Source organism: Anastrepha obliqua, chromosome 1, assembly GCF_027943255.1.
Source record: "Anastrepha obliqua isolate idAnaObli1 chromosome 1, idAnaObli1_1.0, whole genome shotgun sequence".
NCBI lineage: Eukaryota > Metazoa > Arthropoda > Insecta > Diptera > Tephritidae > Anastrepha > Anastrepha obliqua.
Genome location: NC_072892.1, coordinates 122,353,535 through 122,374,215, shown reverse-complemented (window position 1 = coordinate 122,374,215; position 20,681 = coordinate 122,353,535). Strand labels below are relative to the sequence as shown.

The following is a 20,681-nucleotide window of genomic DNA, read 5'->3' as shown; positions in this document are numbered from 1 at the left end:
CGAGCAAAGCGGAAGAGGTTTGTACAGAAATGTTTGTATAGGAATTCGGATATAACAAAAATTGTGATGGTCACCAAAAACTACACCGTGCAGAAAAAGGTAAGTTATGTGGTTTAAAATGTTTTGTTTTTCTTTTCTTTTTTTGTGTTTTGTAATATTATTTCGGTTTGTAAGGTGTTTTAAGACCTAATTCAAAGTAAATTTAATGTTGCATAAATATATCATTTTCAATGTTTTACAGTATAAAAATAATTTTATTTGAACCTTATCAATAGTTTCACACTTTTTTATCTCAGTAGGTAGGTTAGGTAGTGCTGGCTGATCTGTAAAAAGATCTCACTAGACCTCTAGGGCCCATTGTGTGCTATGAATTTGGAGTCAAATTACTATTTTGTGTAATTCTTAATGCACGTCTTCGCGAGTTTTAACGAGCCGATCAGCTTTTTGTCAGCAATTTCCTTCAAGGATGAAAAATATGTTGATCACAGGCACATTTGTCGAGTCCTACAAAGAGCAGGGCAGTGGCAAAGTAAGTGTTCCAAAGTACTCCTAGCACTCGCTTCGTTGCAAGTGTTACCTGCATTGCTCTGGCCTAATACCATTTCGGCTTCGTGATGGGGGTGAGACAGTGTGCCGTCCAACCAATATTTTGCAGTCTTTCCTAGATAGTGATAAAATAAAGTTTGTTTTTGTATTCCAAGTCGGTCGCATAATTTTGGCAGTTTTGTACGAGGGTGAGCGTTCCCATATTCCACAGGGAGGGTCTTTCCAGAGCTCGTTCGTCATTTAGTTTCGTTTTCAGAGAGAAGAGTGATGCGTATATTTCTGACATGCTCAATCTAGGCAAGCGAATACTTGTCTCATCGAGCTCATCGGCTCTCTCATTTTCTTCTACTCCTTTGTGTTCTTGTATCCAGAAAATAGTGGCCTGTTACTTTCTGCAGAGTTCATCCAACACTTTTCAAGTGCACAGATTCCAAATAAAATGTTGGACTGAATTGTGGGCTCTACCTATCTAGAGTATTTAATATTTAGACGGTAAGTGAAAAAGGCATGCAAAAATTTAGATTCTTCCAGGTTTAACTCTTCTTATTCAAAACACGTCTCTTACGGACTATATGTGAAACATAACATAATTTAAATGTTCACCATGAACATACAGGTAAAATCCGCCGAACAGTCGATTCATGAATTCCTTATAGCCTAACGGTGGTATTAATCGGGACTTAATTTGGGAATATCTCAGGAATTATGGTAAGTATAACTAATGCGAGGGAATTTTCGATTGCAACACTGCAGAAAAATGACAGTTGATATCTATTGCGAATGAAAAGTAATTAAACTTTTAAAGAGAAGAACAAGAAAGACTGGATGCAATGCTAGTTTGCACTAACACGATCGAAATTACATTAATCGTTTAAATATTTCGGAGCAGTAATTTAGGATTTTTATAAATACACAATTATTCCTAATACCCCTATATACTGCCTGCGGCCATCTTTCACTGGCAAAATCATTCCAATAAGCAAATCAGCTGTTCACTAATCCGTGTAACAAACGTCTGTCAGACTACAATTTTAATCAGAATTAACTGCGCCTGTAATCTCGATTAATGCCGCCGTCTGTCTAGGCTATAATTGTTCAGATCGTCGAGATATCTATGTTGGAGTATGTTCAGCAACACTTTGCGCTAGAGCAGCAATATTTCCGACAGAACGTCCAGATTTTAATATCTGGTCTGCCAGACCACACAGGACCAGTTTCTTGACATTGTTTCATCAACCTTCGAATTGTCGGCTCATTCGGATGATTATTTATACCAAAAAAATCACAAATTTTGCGACATGTAGTTCTTAAAGTTCGACCAATTTCATAATAAGTTTCAATAATTTTAACTCGTTTTTCTGTCTGGTAAAATAGTACATCTGTCTACTTGACAAATGTCAAAAGTGGCACAAAAAGGTTCCTTCTAGGAATTATTCATCAACTTGTCACTTTTTAAATATCCTTTATTAATTCACACACAGCGAAGTGGGGTTTCCAATAATTCAAAACTATTTGGTGGTGCAGAGTTTTTTATAGCAAATGCCATAAGGTTTGTTTTACTTCTGGGCTAATATTTTACGACAAGATGAAGCGATGATGAAGAGAATCAAACGCACGGTACACTAGACAGGGCTAGTTTAAGTGCTCTCCTTCTCAGCGCATACAACCGCTTTGCTGCTAAAGTCCAAAACCGCAACAAGGTCCTCAAATCGGTACTGCCGGAGTACTTGGGGGCAGAGTACTCAAAGTACTGCCGGAGTTCTTGGGGCAGAGTCAAAGAAATGTTGCTATCGTCATTTAAGGCAATAGGCCGGCCGGTTTTAAACTATGCTGCGCCTGTCTGGTCGCCTGGAACCAGTGATTCGCAGTGGACGAAGCTCTGTAGCTTGTCAAAACACTGCCATTAGGACTGCGACGGGATGTCTTCTGATGTCCACACTACAACATCTACATGATGAGGCCCATATGCTCCCTGTAAAGGAACATAATAAACTGCTCAGGAAGCAGTTCCTGGTAGAGTGTTACCGCAGGTCTCACCCATGCAGACATCTGCTTGAGCCTGAGGCACCTCCCAGGTACTTCCTCAATTACGCGGACGAGATCCAAGATAAAACAGACAGACAGCTACTGTATAGGACATTGTACCTACTGACAGACAATTAGCGACATTCATCGGGAGACTCTTACCACCTTCTTAAGCTCCCGACACCCGAATGCCGTTATAGAAGTCCAACCACCACCCATTGCAGATGAGGAACTTCAGCTTCCCCGTGAGATCCGCACCTTGCACAATTACGTTCTGGATACTGTAGCAGGTTAAACTCCTACCTATTCAGAATCAACCCCGACATACTAAACATATGTCCGGTATGTGAAGGCACCCCGCACGACACTAACCACCTTTTCACATGGACTGTGCCCCATCAAACCCACTCATCTAACACCCCTCTCCCTCTGGACCCAACCTGTCGAAACAGCAAGTTTCCTAGGCCTACCGTTAGATAAGCTAGCCGAAGACAGCCGGTGATTACACTACACTGACAGGGCAAAGTTACTGCTACAACAATAACAACAACAACAGAATCTAACTTATACAGTTAATAAAAATTAATTACCAGAAGCGGGACACCATAAAACATGAATAGCTGTGTTTTTTAGGAATAGGTCCCTTTCCTTACTTATACTATTTGGCCAATATTTGTTATGCATTATGCAAAAATGAGACAAATCTGCCAAAGGAGGAAACAAAATTGTGTCATTTTTGTAGATCTTTTTGTGGTCAATTAATTTCATCCATTTCATTGCATTTATGGGTTAAAATAATTCGTCGTCATCACTCGCAGCTGTTTTAATTGGCTTTGTGTTGGACTGTAAACTGTAAACTTCACTAATTCACCTTACAACGGAGGAATATGCCCACTGTTTTGTTTTTATACTCCATATCACACACACACATACTGGAGATAAGTGAACGTAGAGTAATAATTAAGAATGAACCATGTATTAACAACACAGTTGACAACTTGTACAGTCATTATTCTAACACGAAAATATGTTAAAACCCCAGCATAACGAGTTGATAGTCTCATAAAGTTATTGGTTCGCAACTACTCTCAACTGCCATGAAATATTAAGCATAAATATAATATATCAAGATTCGCTTAATTATTTCGCCTTAAGTAAGCCATAGTAGTAGAGTTAGCAAGTGGCGAATAGATGAAGCAACTGGTACAAATGAACAAATGAACATATGCCGGCAACGCGGGAAGAGAGCTGCCTTAAAGTACATGTGTTGGTAAAGCAGTGTAGCCTAATGATCTATAACCATACTCGCTAGGGGCGAATCTTCCTCGATAACTTTGTTGTTGCTTTCGCAGGCAAATGTTTCGTCAAGTTAATCCAGCAAAAAGATAGCGAGCGGGGAAATGGCGAATAGAAGAGGCCTATTGTCTGAGTACATATTGCTTGGACTACATCATCATAGTTTCCTCCACAATTTTTCTCCATACATACATATCGGTCCGTAGCCATACTACGGTAGTCATTTGCTTCTATGCTTCTTAGAACAATACCTTCCGCGGCGTCTTTCTTCGCTTTTCACCATAACTCGCATTCTGTAAACGTATCCTAGCCCCCATTGGATGCGATTTAACAAACGGCAAGACGTTTTCACCTTGTCGGAATTTTTCCGACGCGATAAAAACCATTGCCTTCTCGTACTGGACCCAGTATTCTTCTTTCCACTGTGCTTAATTGTGTGATTGTATCTGCTTTCAGTGTCCACGTTTCACCTCCTTATGTGGCCACTTGTCGAATCAGTGTTTTATATATTTTGATTTTCGTTTTTCTAGATATTTGGAATGTTTGAGAGAAATATTTGGCGGAAGATTTTTGCACTTTGAGAAAGAGGAAGACCTCCTCTGTCTTGGAAAGATCAGTTGGAAAAGGACTTGGTTTCACTTGCTGTGTCAAACTGGCGCCAGTTAGTACAAGAAAGAAAGGACTGGTGCGCTTTGTTAAAAATCGTGGTTATAAAATTGGCGGCTATCGCGCCAATCAAGAAGAAGAAAAATTGTGAGGTGTGGCGCTTTTCTCAACGTGTTAAGTCTTGCGAGGTATTTCGTTTTGTTAATTCGTTGCATTAATTTTTAATCCAAAGAATTTTGGTTTTATTTGGCTTGCTTGGTATACTTCTTTTAGAACATTCATATTTCTCGCAAGGATGGCCAAGTGATCAGTGCAGCCACATATTTAAGAAGTTTTAGTGATTATTCTTATAGTATCTGTATCTATGGATCAACATCTTTATTTACATAGTCTAGGATTAGATTGAACACAAGCGTAGACAACGCGTCTCCATGCTTTACTCCTGTTTCAACTCTAAATAAATTAGACACTTTGCCTTGTAAGAACACTTTGGAATAGGTCTCAGTGCCTCTTTGAATACTATTGAACGCTTTCAGAAAATCTATAAAGAGGGCATGCCGGTTGATATTATACTCAAGAATATTTTCAAATATTTGGCTAATTACAAAGCTTTGGTCGGTCGCCGACCTTTCACTCTCCTAGTATTTTTTCAGCGTACTCATTCAGTCTCTGGTGCAGAAATTATGTATAATATATCAAAATGAGTGAGAAATTACTGCAGTGGAGTCCGGGTGGTGTAGTTGAAAAAATTAAGTAGCGAATAGAGAGACCGGATAGGTATAATCACAAAAACTAAGTCATGAGACAGTCCAATCTACTATGGGGTACATAGAAATACATTTTGTTTACATACAATTCATTTATTTGCACTCATAATTGAGCAAATGCGGACGCGTAAAAAACAGACAAAAAAATTAGCTGTAGTGCCCAAGCAGCGACTCTGGCCTAAACCAGTGCAATGCGGGCCAGACAATATACAAAAGTTTAGCATAGCATGCAAATTGTTTCCTAATGAAACTGGAAGAAAAAAATACCACTTAACGCATTGGCAGACAATTATAAACAACAAACATTGTAAAGTTGAAATAAAAGCAAAGCGAAAAAAAAAATTTAACAACAAAGTAAAGAGCTGAGGAAAAACTGCAAATTGGATAGTGAATAATAAACTGCAGTCACTTGGACAAACCGGTTGCATCGCCAGCAAAATTCCCGTATTCAATGCGCCACATGATATTTATATGTATTTGTTAATGTGTGCGTGTAGTACGCGCCAGCACAATAAAATAATGCCAGGAAACGCATGCGCAAAGCTCGTTAAACAAACAAAATGGCAAAAATAGCAGTGTACCAGAGCGTTAAGTGTGAAAGGAGGAGTAATTTTCAGAAGTTTTCTGATATCCGATTTCAATATGCACATACGTACACACATATATATGTACACATTTTTCAAAAATGTAGGCTAATCTTGAACTGTGTATGCGCGGCTGGTGGTACTATTTAGTCCACGTACTCAACTTTGCATAAAACAAAAAACATCTTTAATTAGTGTAACTTGCATTCCACCCCACTGTGTTGGCGCACTAACTCCGTGCAACGCAGCTGACATTTGATGCTGTGGTAGTTCTCACATGGTGCCGTGAAAAACTATGAGAAAACACCTCCAACGATTCGCCGTTGAAGTTATATGTGAAATAGAGCTATAAACCAGGGAGAATGTAAAAGAAAATGAATGTCAGTCACTTAAAGAAGTTGAATTGCATCAGAAATCGGAAGATTTGGCTTTGTTATCCGCCAATCGGTGGATATAACTACAACTGGAGAACTAGCAAATTTCCCACAACAGTCGGTTCTACGTTACCGGAACGACTCGGATTCATATCCGGCCACGGACTTATATTTATTCTGCTACAATAATAACGAGCGGACTCTAGCCGAAAGTTTTTTAATTTTCATTCCTTTAGAAAATATTCAAAAGATCCTTTGGGCGCGTTATGATTTGCAATAATAACAAAAAACAAAACAAAAAATGTTTGTCATTAAGTTAACTAATGGGGCATTTATCTTGATGAATATCTGCTGCCATGAATTTGTAACATTTTTTAATACTAATAACAGAGTCAACATTTTATGCTTGGGTCTCTTGCCACCACTGCACTACATGTGGATAGCAAAGTATTTATATGCTAGGCGCCTACCGCCCTCTCTGCTTTCCATTTCGTCTGTCTTGTAGGAGGCCAATTTTGTTTATTTCCACACAAAAGACTGACGACGTGTAGAAGGCAAAGAAAAACAACTTCGAACATAGTGAAAAATGAGCGGCAACCACTGCGTTTTGATTGAGCTTCCATGCACACTGTATTTAAAGTGCGTGAAGATGCAGCCGAAAAAGAGCTAAAAAACATAATAGTTTGTTTTATTGTGACGCGTTATTCTTTGCATATTTTTCAGCATTTTTGTGAACGCGTTTTGCAGTAACCTTATAATTTCGTGGACAACGCGGATGTCGTTCAAGGGCAACTAATTTTTGTTTTGAGCATTTCATAAATTTTTATTAAAATCATAATCATTTCGTTTTAGAACTCTCGTACACTCTCGTACTCCAATGAGCAAATTTTCTACTTTAAGACACAGCAATTCAAGGCGATGAAAACTGAGTATAGCGAATCAGAAGAATATTTAGTATAACGATTTTTCACGCCCATGTCTTTTCAGAAACATTTTATTTTACGGAGAGATATCATCAGCTTTAGTGCATTAATTAAAAAATAAATGAAACATAAATTTTAAAATTTACTTTTTGATTTTTTGTTTGTTTTTAATTGGCGCTTGTTTTTAAATGGCCAAGCTCCTCCTCCAATTTGTTGAGCGCATCTTGATGTTTTTCACAAACAGTTTTATGCCGTCTGCGAACAACAGACGGTTATTTATCAGGAGTTTTTTCATGTCAGAAATACATTCGGAGGTGGTTTGCCACTGCCTGCCAAGGAGCGACCGCTATTAGAAAAACCCATTTCTAGCATTTGGTACTTCGTGCCCACAGCAGGTTTCAAACCCCCGGCCTACCAAATCGTGGTCACATACTACCTAATCGGCTAAGGTGGCTGCATGGGGAAGAAAATTATCAACATCATAAACGGAAAAATATATCAAAAACCAACACGATTTTTAAATAACTTCAAATTTACACTTCACATTTACTATAATAAAATTGAATTGGCCAGAAGTTTTCTGAATATTTCTATTAATATCGAGAATTTTGGCGAATATTTTTTGAAATTTGTTTAATTTTGTGAATTTCTCACGAAGCTTGAAGCTTTGATTTAAAAGGTGTTTATTTCACAATAAAATATATTTGTATAAAAAATTAATGAGCAAGATTTAGCATTAAAAGCACTACAAATAATATAAAAATCTTAAGTGAATTAATTATGTGAGCACAAGTGTATGTTAATGCAGGCATATAAACATATGTAGCTTAGAGGACTTTATACCTAGTAAAAGATGGGAAAATTGGCACTGCTATCAGTTGAGAATGCTGAAATTTCATGAAACTGAGACTTTGCTACACAATCGAATCATATTCGTAGTAAAATAAAAATTCCAAGAAATATATGTACGCATGTACAAATATGTGCATTTATATTTGCGAAAATAAATTCAAGTAGCTGGAAATATAATATATGTATGTACACTTGTACGAAACCAATTGCGATAACGACTACGAAGTAAATATTTTGAGTAGCTAAATGTAATACAATCACCGAATGAGGAAGAAAGGCCTCAGCGGCGGCTTAGATCTGTAAGCCATATGTGGCCCCACATCTTAATTAGTAAGTGCACTTACAAAGCTACGCAGTTTACTATAACTTTTTTATTTTTATTTTGTTTTTGTTTTTTATTTTTAATATTTTGTTTGTTTTTTTTTTGCATGCAGATACACATGTGAAAGTACATACAACTGAAAATTAATGCTGACTTGCTGCTGTGCAGTAAAGTCATAAATGTTCAGAACGAATTCCGCCAAATTAGTAATTATTCGAGCGTTTGTATATATTGCGTTATCAAATTCAGTTATAAATTGAGGTCGAGTGGTTAGTAGCCAGCCAGCGGAGATGCATGACATAATGGAGTTTTGTACAAATTTCGTATAAGTAATCAGATTTTTTTCAAGCTTTTTACGCGCTGTCAAAAGAAATTGGCAACCAAACAATGCATCTATTTTAAAGTTTTCTTTGAATGCAGTAAATCAAAGGCATGCAAGTCATTGCATACAGGATATAAAATTGTCCGATAGTCATATGCTGGATGTGTTTATTTTCAACAATATATCTTAGGAGTACTATTGGCTGCTAGGCATTGCTTTGGTTATTAAGTTCATATGTCCACATTACATGCATATTTTACTCAACAATTTAATAATGCGTATATTGTGGCAGAAAAAAAATCACACACACATACTCAGAAACTAAAAAAAAACGTTTTCCATACATTTGCCAGCCAGTCCGCATTGGCCATGAATAGAGGCGAAAGAAGCAGCAATAAGGCATTTTTTTCCGCTCACTTGTCAAGTGCTCCACTAAGCAGATTTGTACAATGCACTCCACACCACCTTGGTTGTGCCTGTACTTAACTTGTGATTATGAAAAACTATTGCTTTGTTATGATCGCACCAATGCTTCTGAATGGCAATGTTATTGTCATCATTTTTCAAAAACTTTTTGTTACACCACAATGAGTATGCGCTTTTGCATCTTTACTTTTCGGTTGGCCTGCAATTTAAGATCTTGAACAATGAGTTGGAATAGACCGCATATAATTCACGTGAACTTTTAAAAATGTCAGTAACGTCTTGGCGACCACCCAAACATCCACCAACCAGTAGCTTGTTGACTGTTAAATGGCTGTCAGACGAACTAACGAACAACCATTTCGCACAGTCTGCGCGTTGATTAGCAATTTGCCATCATTGCGGCAATCTTCTTTGCGCATGCAAAAGCCGTCATCGGTGGCTAGGTCTTGCGCCCTACGAGTTGACTCTCATGCATATGGAATGGCCCAACAAGTAGTGAACGGGTGACGAATAATGAGAAACGACAGAGTAACCTTGTGCAAATGTGAATTTTAATCAAAAATTTTACGCCACAAGTGAAAAGATCGCTCAATATAAGTATGTAAGAGACAATAGCTGCGTTAGATAGCAAAATTGGCCGTCACCAGCCATCAGTTCAAATGAAGAGAGTAGGTAAAAATTCTCTCTAAACAAGAAGAGATGGAAAAAAATTAATATTATTATTTATTAGCCAAATTAAAGAAATTAACAATTTAGTATAAAGTAAGAGCATTAGCTGTCGTGCTCTCAGCTCTAAAAAACTACAAATCTATGATATATTGTTAGAGAGACATATTTGAGATATGACGATCAGGCTTTTAATGAGTATTGCGATAGCTTTAATTAAGCTGTTGATTGAGTTTATGTTGACTTTTGTGTGATTTGAAAAAAAAAAGAAGTTAACGAACTCTATAGAACAAAAAAAACAACAGCAACAAAATACAACAACCAAATATAAAACCAAAAACAACAAAACACAGCAAAAACAATAATACCGAAATACAACAACAACAACACACCCACCACCGCCACCACCACCACCAACAACAACAACAAAAATAACAGAAAAATACAAGAACGACAACAACAAAAAAAATTTGCTCGTTTACAAAAAGTTGTTATATGCTTTCCGATCATGGATCGATAAGTTGCTGGCTGAAATTTCTCCACGTCTACCTTGCACCGAATTGTCACTTTGTTCTCTGAAAATTTGCAAATTAACCAGGTTTAGATCGAGTTCTACATAGGTCTGGGAAAGTTTGGTATTTGCGCAAAAGGCAGATAGTTCTTTCATGGCAAGCTTTTGAAAACTTAAATGAATTCGAAGATTAGCTGGTGATTTTGTCGGCCACTATAAAAAATCTTCTCCTCTCATTTTGAAGTTACAACATCTGTAGAAAATAATAATAATAACCTGCAATAAATAAATAAGCACTGTAAAATAACTTTCAGTTGTGTATTTGATCAACAAATAAATAATAGCTACATTTCTTTGTACACGAATTCACACCTTCCAGACTACCAGTCAGCTGTGCACAAGCACTCTCGCGGCTATGGTGGCCGATGTATGCATGCATATATACATACATACATAAGTACATACATAGCATGCAGTTCTAAAGTATTTTTGCGCAAGAATTGAATCGTGAAGAAGCATGTTTCTCAAACATCAAAGAAGACTAACCGGAATGCACGTTTGTATGTATGAGTGTATATGACATTTAAAAGAATGTTTGTATACGAAATCAATACAGCTTAAAAGTGCACTACGAATATTCGAATTTTCGTTCCGACTTTAAGTTTATTGTGAACATTTTCATTGTAATATTCTTGTCTTTCTTACTTACCTTAAAAGCGATTTTCTTGCTAGTGATCGGATTCAAGTTTTGTAAGTGGGTATTTTGGTCTAGAAATTTGAAAAAATTGATTTTAAAGTTTAGACCTTCAAAAATATGCCCTTCAACGGATTTTTCAAAATTCGAATTATTTTCGGAGATACAGCGGATTTTGTGACGTGGCGTCTAAGCCGGCCGAGTGGAGCGAATCGCACAATGAACGGCAGATGTTACCGGACGACTTGAGGACTCGTTCTTTCCAGAAAATCTTTTTTTATCCCACACAACCTTTATTTATTCTATACATATATATATACTTTATACTTATATAATATAATATATACTTGGAAATATACATATAATATATATCCAGAGTAAGCGAGTAGTAAATATTCTGATCTAAGTTATTCCATTGAAATTGTTGCTCAAATTTCAAACGCGATTTTCTCAAAACTAGTATTTTATTTATTTTTATTTAAAGTATTTTTAAAAAGTTTGAAGAGGTAAAAAATTAGCGTAAAAAAATTTTTTTTTCAAGTTGACGCCGTTTTGTGGTTTTGTTTCTTTGATTTGGCGTAATCCGATAGCGACATCCTAACTAATGAAGTATTTTTTTAATTAGTTTTTTATTAATTTTTTTTTATACTTTTCCAATATTAATAAAAACCATAAAAAAATGGATAGTAAAAATGTTTTCCATTTTTTTTATCTTAGTTTTAAAATACCTAAAATTAAGGCCAGATAAGTATGAGCTTAGCGGGAAGATTAATGAAGAAGTATTAGTTTGATAATACTCACTGAATACTTCCTGATGTAATCTCAGAATTTTCTACGGTTCTTTCGGCTAATCGCGTGCATTAGGGGGTTCCCATTTTACGTTCGCAAAGGGGCTTCATGCGGAATATATTTACAATTAAGACAACACGAGCTAAAATATAACCCATATTCAGTAATAGTACATACTTATTTATGTATGTATATGAAATAAAAATATATACCGCTTGGTATACTTTGGATAACCCCAGTGGGATTCACAGAAATATTTACATTTGCTTTCTTTTCAAAATACTGAATTTTATATCGTAGGCCGCGTTGTGAATATGTAAATCTATAGTATGGAAAATGGAAGATTATGGTTCATCAACAAGAAGTTATGATAAATGAAAGACTTCGCTGCGGCAAATAACGTAAAGAGGGAAATTGAACGGTCGAAAGCTAGAATAACAGTTCAAAAGTTGACAATTCGGTTTTCAATTCCTCTTAGTTCTGTAAAGGGCTGTCTTACTCATTAATGGCATCATTATTCGCGGCAGCTGCCGTAGCCGAGTGAGTTGGTGCTTGACTACCATTAGGAAAGGCGTAGGTTCGAGTCTTCTAATAGGAGTCGCTACTCGGCAGGCAATGGCGCACCTCCAAGTGTATTTCTGCCATGCAAAAGCTCCTCATAAAAATATCTGCCATTCATTTTAAAATTGTTCTCTCCATTAGTAGAATAAACGTTGCGCATACATGTGCAGAGAATGCTGCTGAAGTAGCAGTTCTGGGCCGGAACGAAAGGTCCCTAATGATCCGAGCTACAAGAAGAGAAAGAGCCTTCTCATGTCGACGTATTTTTAAGAAAAAAAGTATAAAACTGAAATTGATGAGTAAGAAAAAATTAGATGCCGGAAAATGAATTCTACAAATATTACCTATACGAAATGATAACTGGCATTCAGAGAAAGAAAATTGAAAAATATATTTCAGCTTTAATTAATGGCGATAGGAAATTTTATGTTTAATGAATAAATGTCTATACATCTAATCAGTCAAGGGTAGTACCAGCTTTGCTGCAGAGAGTCTACATATTTATCTGGAAAAAAGATAGTAACACAAATGCATCCCCTTTTGATCTGATAGATGGCACCTGCTCGTTTGGAATCGAAGCTACTATCAGAAAACGTGGGAATATTTCACTCAGTGACGACAAACAGAGGGACGACAAATTTACCTTACTGAATAGAAATACGAAAACTTTGTCATCAACCTTTTCCTGTTCTCAGGAAAAACATAAAATACCTATAAAAATATGAGCATTTACTACAATTATGGATATAGTCCCCATTGCTGGAAGAGCTCAGAATATACCAAAGCGTGAGGATTTGGGGATTGAGAAAAACGTTGATCCAAGTGCATTATATCTGAGAGGTATTACTTTGAAGGGGGTAAAACAGATACTGATGAATAAATAAATATTTTTCGAGAAAAATTAAAAGTCAGCTTATTTTCTGAATATACCTCTATTTAAGGTTTCCATATCTGAATACTATAATATACTTATAAAAGAGAGTCTTGCTCTAGTTCGGAAATTGGTACAAGTAAAAGAATATCATGGCGCAAGTTTTTGAAGTCGGCAGAAGTCGTTTAGGCAGTTAGGATACTTTGAAGAATGTTGATCTTGATGCATGTAAAATATATCTGACCGCCTAAACGATTTAAGTTAGGTTGACCTGGCTGGCTAAAAGCCATCACATATACCGATTGGTCCTTAGTGATACCAGATGGAGGTTGACCTCTACGCTCCTTTGTTTCTTTGTAGTAAACTTCTTATATTAACCCTGAGTCCTTTGCGAATCTAAGTAAGACCTGAAGTTCATAACAGGAGAGACATTCTAACGTGTAAAATATATAAGTAGTTCAAATTAAAGACAATTAAATGAACCAAAAATAATAATCAGGATTCACAGATATTAGGGGCAAAGGTATTCCATCAAAAAAGATTAAAATCAAAAAATCAGTCATAGAAATATCGACAATTCGTAATTTCGGACTTTTTAATACAGCTAACAAGTGTGACTTTTACTAGATCTTGAAACATTTCAAACCTATTCTATCGCATGAGAAAACCTTCAGACTTTTTTTAAGTTCCTTTTTTATAAAAAATATTTCTTATACTGTTTATGCTTAGTTTCCCAATAATATGTGTATGTATACCATATAAAAACGCTTACAATACATAAAAAAGCTTACACAATTATTGAAATTTAATTTGTAGTAAAAAGCTTATCTCGGTCACGTTCTTTTTTGTATAAATGACTGCCAGAACTTTTAGTAAAAATTCTATGAAATCGCACCAGAAACGTGCGGGAATTAATTAATTTCCATTTTAAACGTCATTTGAATGAGTAGCAAACATTAGCGCAAAACTTTACTCTTTACAAAGCTATGCTTTATGTTTGTGGGGCTATGTTTTATGCAATAAAAAGAAATACAATGTCAAAAAAATTATCAAATGACAAAGTTCATCATGGTATAATAGCTAAAAATAGAATTATGAAGACATCATCAAAGACCCAACTGGAAATCGTATGCACTATCAGAAGATGTATAATTTTTGTGTTGTACAAAAAACAGGCAATGGAACGCGTAAGGTAAACATAAAGATTTCCATCACGAAAAAAAAGTGCGTGTAGCGTAGTACACATAACAGAAGTGAAACTTTCCAGACAAAGAAAGAGGGAGAGACTCGTGAGAGAATGAGAGAGAGAGAGAGAAAGAATATATACGAGTATCTAAATAAATTCACAACATTTGAAGAGAATACAAAAAAACAAAATTTACAAAAAACGGAGAAGGGTCGACCGGTGTAGGTAAACGCCGGACACAAACCGTGGCAACAACGCGTACTCTTCGGAGCGTTTATCACCCGCATAAACACCGATTCCAGGACCGCAGCAACGGCTCAAATTACCGCCAGGAAACAGAAATAAGCGCCAAAAAGTAGGCACAAAAACAAAAACGCCAAAAAAAGTGGGACCAAAAAACAGTAGGCACCAAGGGAATATAACGCCAAAAAGTAGGCACCAAAAATATATTTCCTGCAAGTTTGCCCCAACAAGCAAGCACCAAAAAGTAGGCAGTGTTATTTCTCACTATAAATTAGCAACCACAAGGAAAAGCTCAGGAAAAATAGCCTAAAGTGTATCTAAGATATATATAATATAAGGTATAGCTCTATCTTCCCTTTTGCTCAAAGTTATATCTTTTTTCTCTCTCGCGGAACGAAAATGCCCAAAACGTTGCATTGCCTTAAAATTTTACTCTCCATTCTTGCTCGTCCGTCAACGCCTAAGAAGTTACTCTTCAAAAATTTTTTGTTTTTTCACTTAATAAAAAAGTTATACAAAACAAAAATACATAGAAGTCAGTCAATCATCCAGCAATTCTTTCATATTGTCTTTAAGACTAAAGAGGCGGAAGTTTACTGAAACAACTAGACTTACAGCTAATTCCTAAATTGGGGCCTGAGGGAACCTGCTGTAATACATTTAATGGGAGTAGTGCCAGTCAATAGGACCAGCATTAACTACTTCTGAGGCAAGTAGTAGAACACAAAAGAGCTTTTAGGTCAAAGTGTCGCCATCAGGCACACTACAGATACAGAATTATTATTATTATGAAGAGAATTGAATGAATGAATTGATAAGTCATGAAAACATGATACTTTTTTTTTGAAAAGTAATGCCAGCTGATTTCTCCGAAAGCACTCAGAATTTTGTTTGGCATTACCTGCCGAGCGGCAATTGCACTCCTGGCAAACCACTCCTTTGATTTGATAATTCAAGTCTACCACACACAAACATACACATGTACGAAACAAGAAAAACCAATTAATTATATTTTCATCAAGTTGAAATTGCAAAAATATTCTTCATTTACGAGTTGACGGCTTTACTGCTTGCAGGTCAGCAGTGGGATCAGCAGTCAGCTTTGTAAAGCGTCGTTAAGATATAAACTAAAATTTCTATTGTTTGCTAAAGCTAAAATGCTAGTTTTACATATGGAAATACATAGATCTGAGTACATATTTGTATATGAATAACTACGACTGTGCACAATAGTTGTAAATAAGTTAAGCTCCTCTTAAATGGTTTTTATTCCTTTGTAACAAAATGCAATTAGTGAATTGCGAATTTTAAAGTCAATATCCCGGAAGCCTTAAAAGGTTTGTGTAATGAATGAATTGTAAAAAATATTATTTTGCGGTTATCGTTGATATAAATTTATCAGTGGCTTTTAAACGAAAATAAAGGTTCGCTAGTGTAGAGATTTTTTGTGGGGTACAAGAGGTGATTGTTGATCAGGGAAATAATCTGCGAGTATATCGACAGACTAACTCATCATCTCACAAATACTCACAATGTACAAAGAAATAAGCATGTAGCATCCCCGTAAGACTAAAATGAATTTTATTTTTCTTTGGAAATTTACAAATAACTGCATAATAAGTTTAAAGTAAATGAACGGAATAACTAACACCTTTTTAGTTAGAGTTGACATTAAAATATTTTATTAATTTAATATTTAAAATTATGTCCTCTCTCTATCAAAAAGAGCAAATAACAGTTTTCACGCATTTGCAAGTTGAAAACGTTGTCAAAATACTGAAATTTAACGAAAAGAAAAATTAAGAAAAAGTGGTTTCGTAACAGTTATTAGATGATAAATATTTTTTTCCATTTCCAATCTGAATATACAGTGACACAGCTTATTTGATGCAGCCAAAACAATTTATTTTAATATCAAATATATTTTATGGAATTTCCATTACAGAAAAAAACCTATATTTTTCTATAGTTAAAAAACATGTTTTATTTAATAACAAAAAATAAAAAGAAATGTTTCTTCATAAGAAAGATATGGCAAATTAAAATAATTCAGTTACAGTTTTGAGCTCAGAGCTTAAATGATGCACTAAATTAAAAGTATTCAAAAAACATAAACACATTAATATTTCGATTTCATGATTACGGCTAATACTTAGAGGGGTATCCCTTTTCATTCAGTACAGCTTTTAATCGGGAATTTATAGATTCTACAAGTTTTGCTGTATAATAGGAACTAATTGTATCCCATTTTTCCTGTAGTGCCCGTTTCAGATCAGAAGCATTTAAAATATTGTGGTTTCTTATTTTATTTTCCCGCACTGACCACAAATTCCCAATAACGTTGAGATATGGACTCTGTGCAGGCGTCTGTACTACATGTTGGCAGTTCCAGATAAGCCAAGTTTTTACAATACCAGACGTATGCTTGGGATCGTTGTCTTGGTAGAACCTAAACGAATCCCTAATGAATATTTTATACGCACTTTGTACTAAATTACCTTTTAGCAGATCCCAATACATCTCTTTATTCTTGTTTCCTTCGTTAAATGTTAAATTTCCGACCCCTAAATAGGACATGCAACCTCATACCATCACACTGCCCCCGCCGTGTTTAACTGTAGAGCGCAAATTACATGGTTTATGCGCGGTGTTTGGACTTGGAAAATAGGACTTTTCAGTAGTGCAACGGACGCAATTAACACGATAACTTGTGCTCCAAAGTGAGCGTCTATCTCGTCAGATTTTCTCTCTTCTTCACAGCGAGTAGTCTCCAGCACTCAGCACTTTCTCACTAAATCCACGGCAAGCCTCTTTACCATCTGGACGAAGGAGGTGAAACTACAGCTCCAGAGGATAGTTGATGGTACACCAATGCCGACCGTTAACAACCACACAATTTTTAGTCCCACCTTCGACAGTTTGCTCTCCTTCTCGGCGCATAGCATATCAGTTGCCACTAAAGTGATTCGCAGTGGACTAAGCTTCACACTTGTCCAATTAATGCTAACTCCCTCCAGGGATGCCTCCCCTGCAATAACTTTAAAACAAGACTTCCATGCTCCCAACCAAGGAGTACATTAAAAGATTCAGCAAGCAATTTCTGCTTGGGTGCTACCGCAGATCTCACCCATGTAGACACCTGCTTGAACCAGAATCGCCTCCTATGCACGTCAGGAGACACCTCTTTAACTACTCCGACGAAATCCAAGGCAAAACCAATCGGCAACTACTGGACCGAGCAGTGTTTAGATAGACAATAAACGACATTCATTGGGAGACCTTTGCCACTTTCCTAAACTCCCGACCCCGAATGCCTTTTCGGAGGCCAACTGCCACCTACAATAGATGAAGAGCTTCAGCTGCCTCTCGAGATTCTTGTAACTTTGGTTCAATTGCATTCTGGTTAATGTAGCAGATTAAACTCTTACTTATTAAACTCGTACTTATCCAGCATCGACCCTGACATACTCAATATATGTTCAGCATGTGAAGGTACCCCGCACGATACTAACCACCTATCCACATGCTCTCTTAAACTCACTCATCTAACACTCCTTCGGATCAAACCTGTCGAAACAGGACACTGTTACTAGCGAACTGCCAGTGCGAAGCAACAAAAAAAGTAAATATTGGGATATAGGAAATAACAAAATTATAATTCTCATCTTATAACTGCTGTGGAGTAATGTTTTTTTGCCATAAAACTCATAACTTTAAATCCCAGCTAAAAAACATTACCATTTAAAAAGTCACATACTCGTATAGTTCACTTCCCTACAGGGATAGCACATACCAGACCACACAAATACTATCACGCCAACTGGTTTGCCTTATCACGATTTTTTCCACCAACAAACATCAGCATCGGCATCCAACAAGTCAATGTATAAATGCTGTTTCTGTGTAAAAGTGTGCTAGACGGACGCAGTGAAGCATTGCAAGCACAATTAATCTGAAAGGCGCGCGGTTTTTGCTTTGCTTTACTACATCAACACTAACAAATAACAACAGCAAGAACAAATAGCATAAAAAAGCAGAGCACCACAAAAGTCAAAAGGTCAGGTTAACTCAATACACGCACACACAAATGTCGTTATTCAAGTGCTTCGAAATGAATACATGATTTTGAATCTATGCGCATAGTAAACATATTGAATTTACATACATACATATGTATGTGTGCATATGCAGTATATGAGGTAGGTATAAGTATTCCCCAACGGTGGCCAGCTCAGATATAATTTATTGATATGAACTTTGTTGTTGGTTTTTGAATTTAGAAGTTATAATTTCGTACTTTCGGTCATTGTAATTACACGCGCTGTTTCACTTATATCACGATGTCTATCACTTTGAGCAATCCAGTTTTTCCCGACATCCATTTACTAATACTTTGTAGGTATGCATGTACATACATATATACACACATACATAAATACACATTTTGTCAATCAGAACAATTCGAGCACCAAATTCGAATAACGAACACCAAAAACTCGCAATAATTATTATGAACTCTAACTCTATAGATAATATTTTAAGTGCTTAGCAAAAGCTGGCAAATCGCCATAGATATTGGCGCCAATATACGAGTAGATAAACGACTCTGCATCGGGCGCCAATGGACACAGCGCGACACAACACTTTATCAATTGAATCGAAATTTGATGAGGGGTTCAAGCGTACAACAGGTGTATGTATGTATGAAGGTGTAAATATTTATTTACAACCGCTCGTGGATGCTTTTAGATACAATTCACTGACCGTTCACTCATGCGACACGATTATCCCCACACCGGCACTACCGAAAACTCCAATCGCCAACAAGAGACTTATTTTCCAAGTTGGACTTCTGGTTTTTTCACATTTTTACAAACATATGCATGACGGAGCAATAAATAAAAATGAACAATTTGTTATTAGCACCCATATTTTTAAAATTAGTCACTAATATTGATAATTATTTGAGCATATCGTAATAGTAGTTGCCTTTCGTGTATATTAAAAAGTAGTTCGCACTACACAAGTTTTTAGTTACTAACGAAAAACACCACTTCCATGTCGATTTGCCAAAAATTTAGTTAAAAATTAAAAAATACACTCCGCAAAAACTTTCCAACTATAAACCAAATTACTGAGCCACTCACTTTGCTCTACACAATGTGTTTGAATGTGTTGCCAGCAAGCCCGCGATCAAATCAAAACAGTCACGATCAATCACCAACGATTCGACACGAGATCTCCTGCAATACTAAAAATGCCAACACAAAACACAACACACAACCAGGCGAAACACGACGAAGCTAAGCCGGAGGTGGTGTGTTTAGAAACATGTTGCTAACAGGTTGACAGAAACATATGAGTTGTTGGCGCTGCGTCGACGATCACATTGAGAGCACAATTCATTTGAAAAACAATAACTCTTTGACCTTTAGGCGAATTATATTGTATGTAGCTAAACAAATAGTGAACTCCGTAATGCAAGAACTAACAAATAAAAGAAATAAAACTATTATTTCATTATTTTTATTATTATAATTGTTATTATTATTATTTAATTTTTTTATTTTTTTATTTTACATTAATTAGTTATATTAACCTTCGGAAGGCGCACCAAATTTTTTTGACGTAAACGACACACTGGAGTAATTCATAAACTCTTTTCCAGAAACAGAATTAAAGTTTTCATTTAGACCTTTTTTGTATGGATTTTGATAAAATAAATTGAAAACGAACTGTTTAATTTAATTTATTCAAAGATATCAGATAAAATAGTAAAATTCTTGTATTTTATTCACATAAAGAAAATTTTTTATCAGCAATAGGCTTTGAGTTCTAAAGAAAAAAATATATTGGAAACTATCTTGGACTTCAGAAAACTATGTAAACTAAAAATAAAGTAGTAAGAATACGAAAAATAGTAAATTTATAAAAATGAGTTGGTTTTTGATTTGTATAAAATTAATTAAAATTAAATTACAGATTAAATAAATAAATAAATACTCAAAGCTTATCAATATGTGGTGATGTCCTTTAAAGCTGACAGTATGTATGTATACATACATATGTATACATATATATTTAACTTAATTTTGTCAAAGGTGAATTTGTATCTTT

General features: G+C 35.8%; 1 protein-coding gene across 2 annotated transcripts in view; it reads right to left on the bottom strand.

The window, feature by feature from the left end:
* The window catches only part of LOC129235938 (torso-like protein), a 30,411-nt gene extending 10,609 nt beyond the window's left edge, over nucleotides 1-19,802 (bottom strand). Inside the window, exon 1 of one of the 2 annotated variants that reach the window (XM_054870028.1) lies at nucleotides 19,712-19,802. The gene's annotated coding sequence lies outside the window, so the exon portion shown is untranslated. Of the gene's footprint in view, nucleotides 1-19,328; nucleotides 19,644-19,711 lie in introns of those variants that run through there. The other variant, XM_054870030.1, reaches the window with a different exon arrangement.
* Nucleotides 19,803-20,681: the final 879 nt, after the last annotated feature.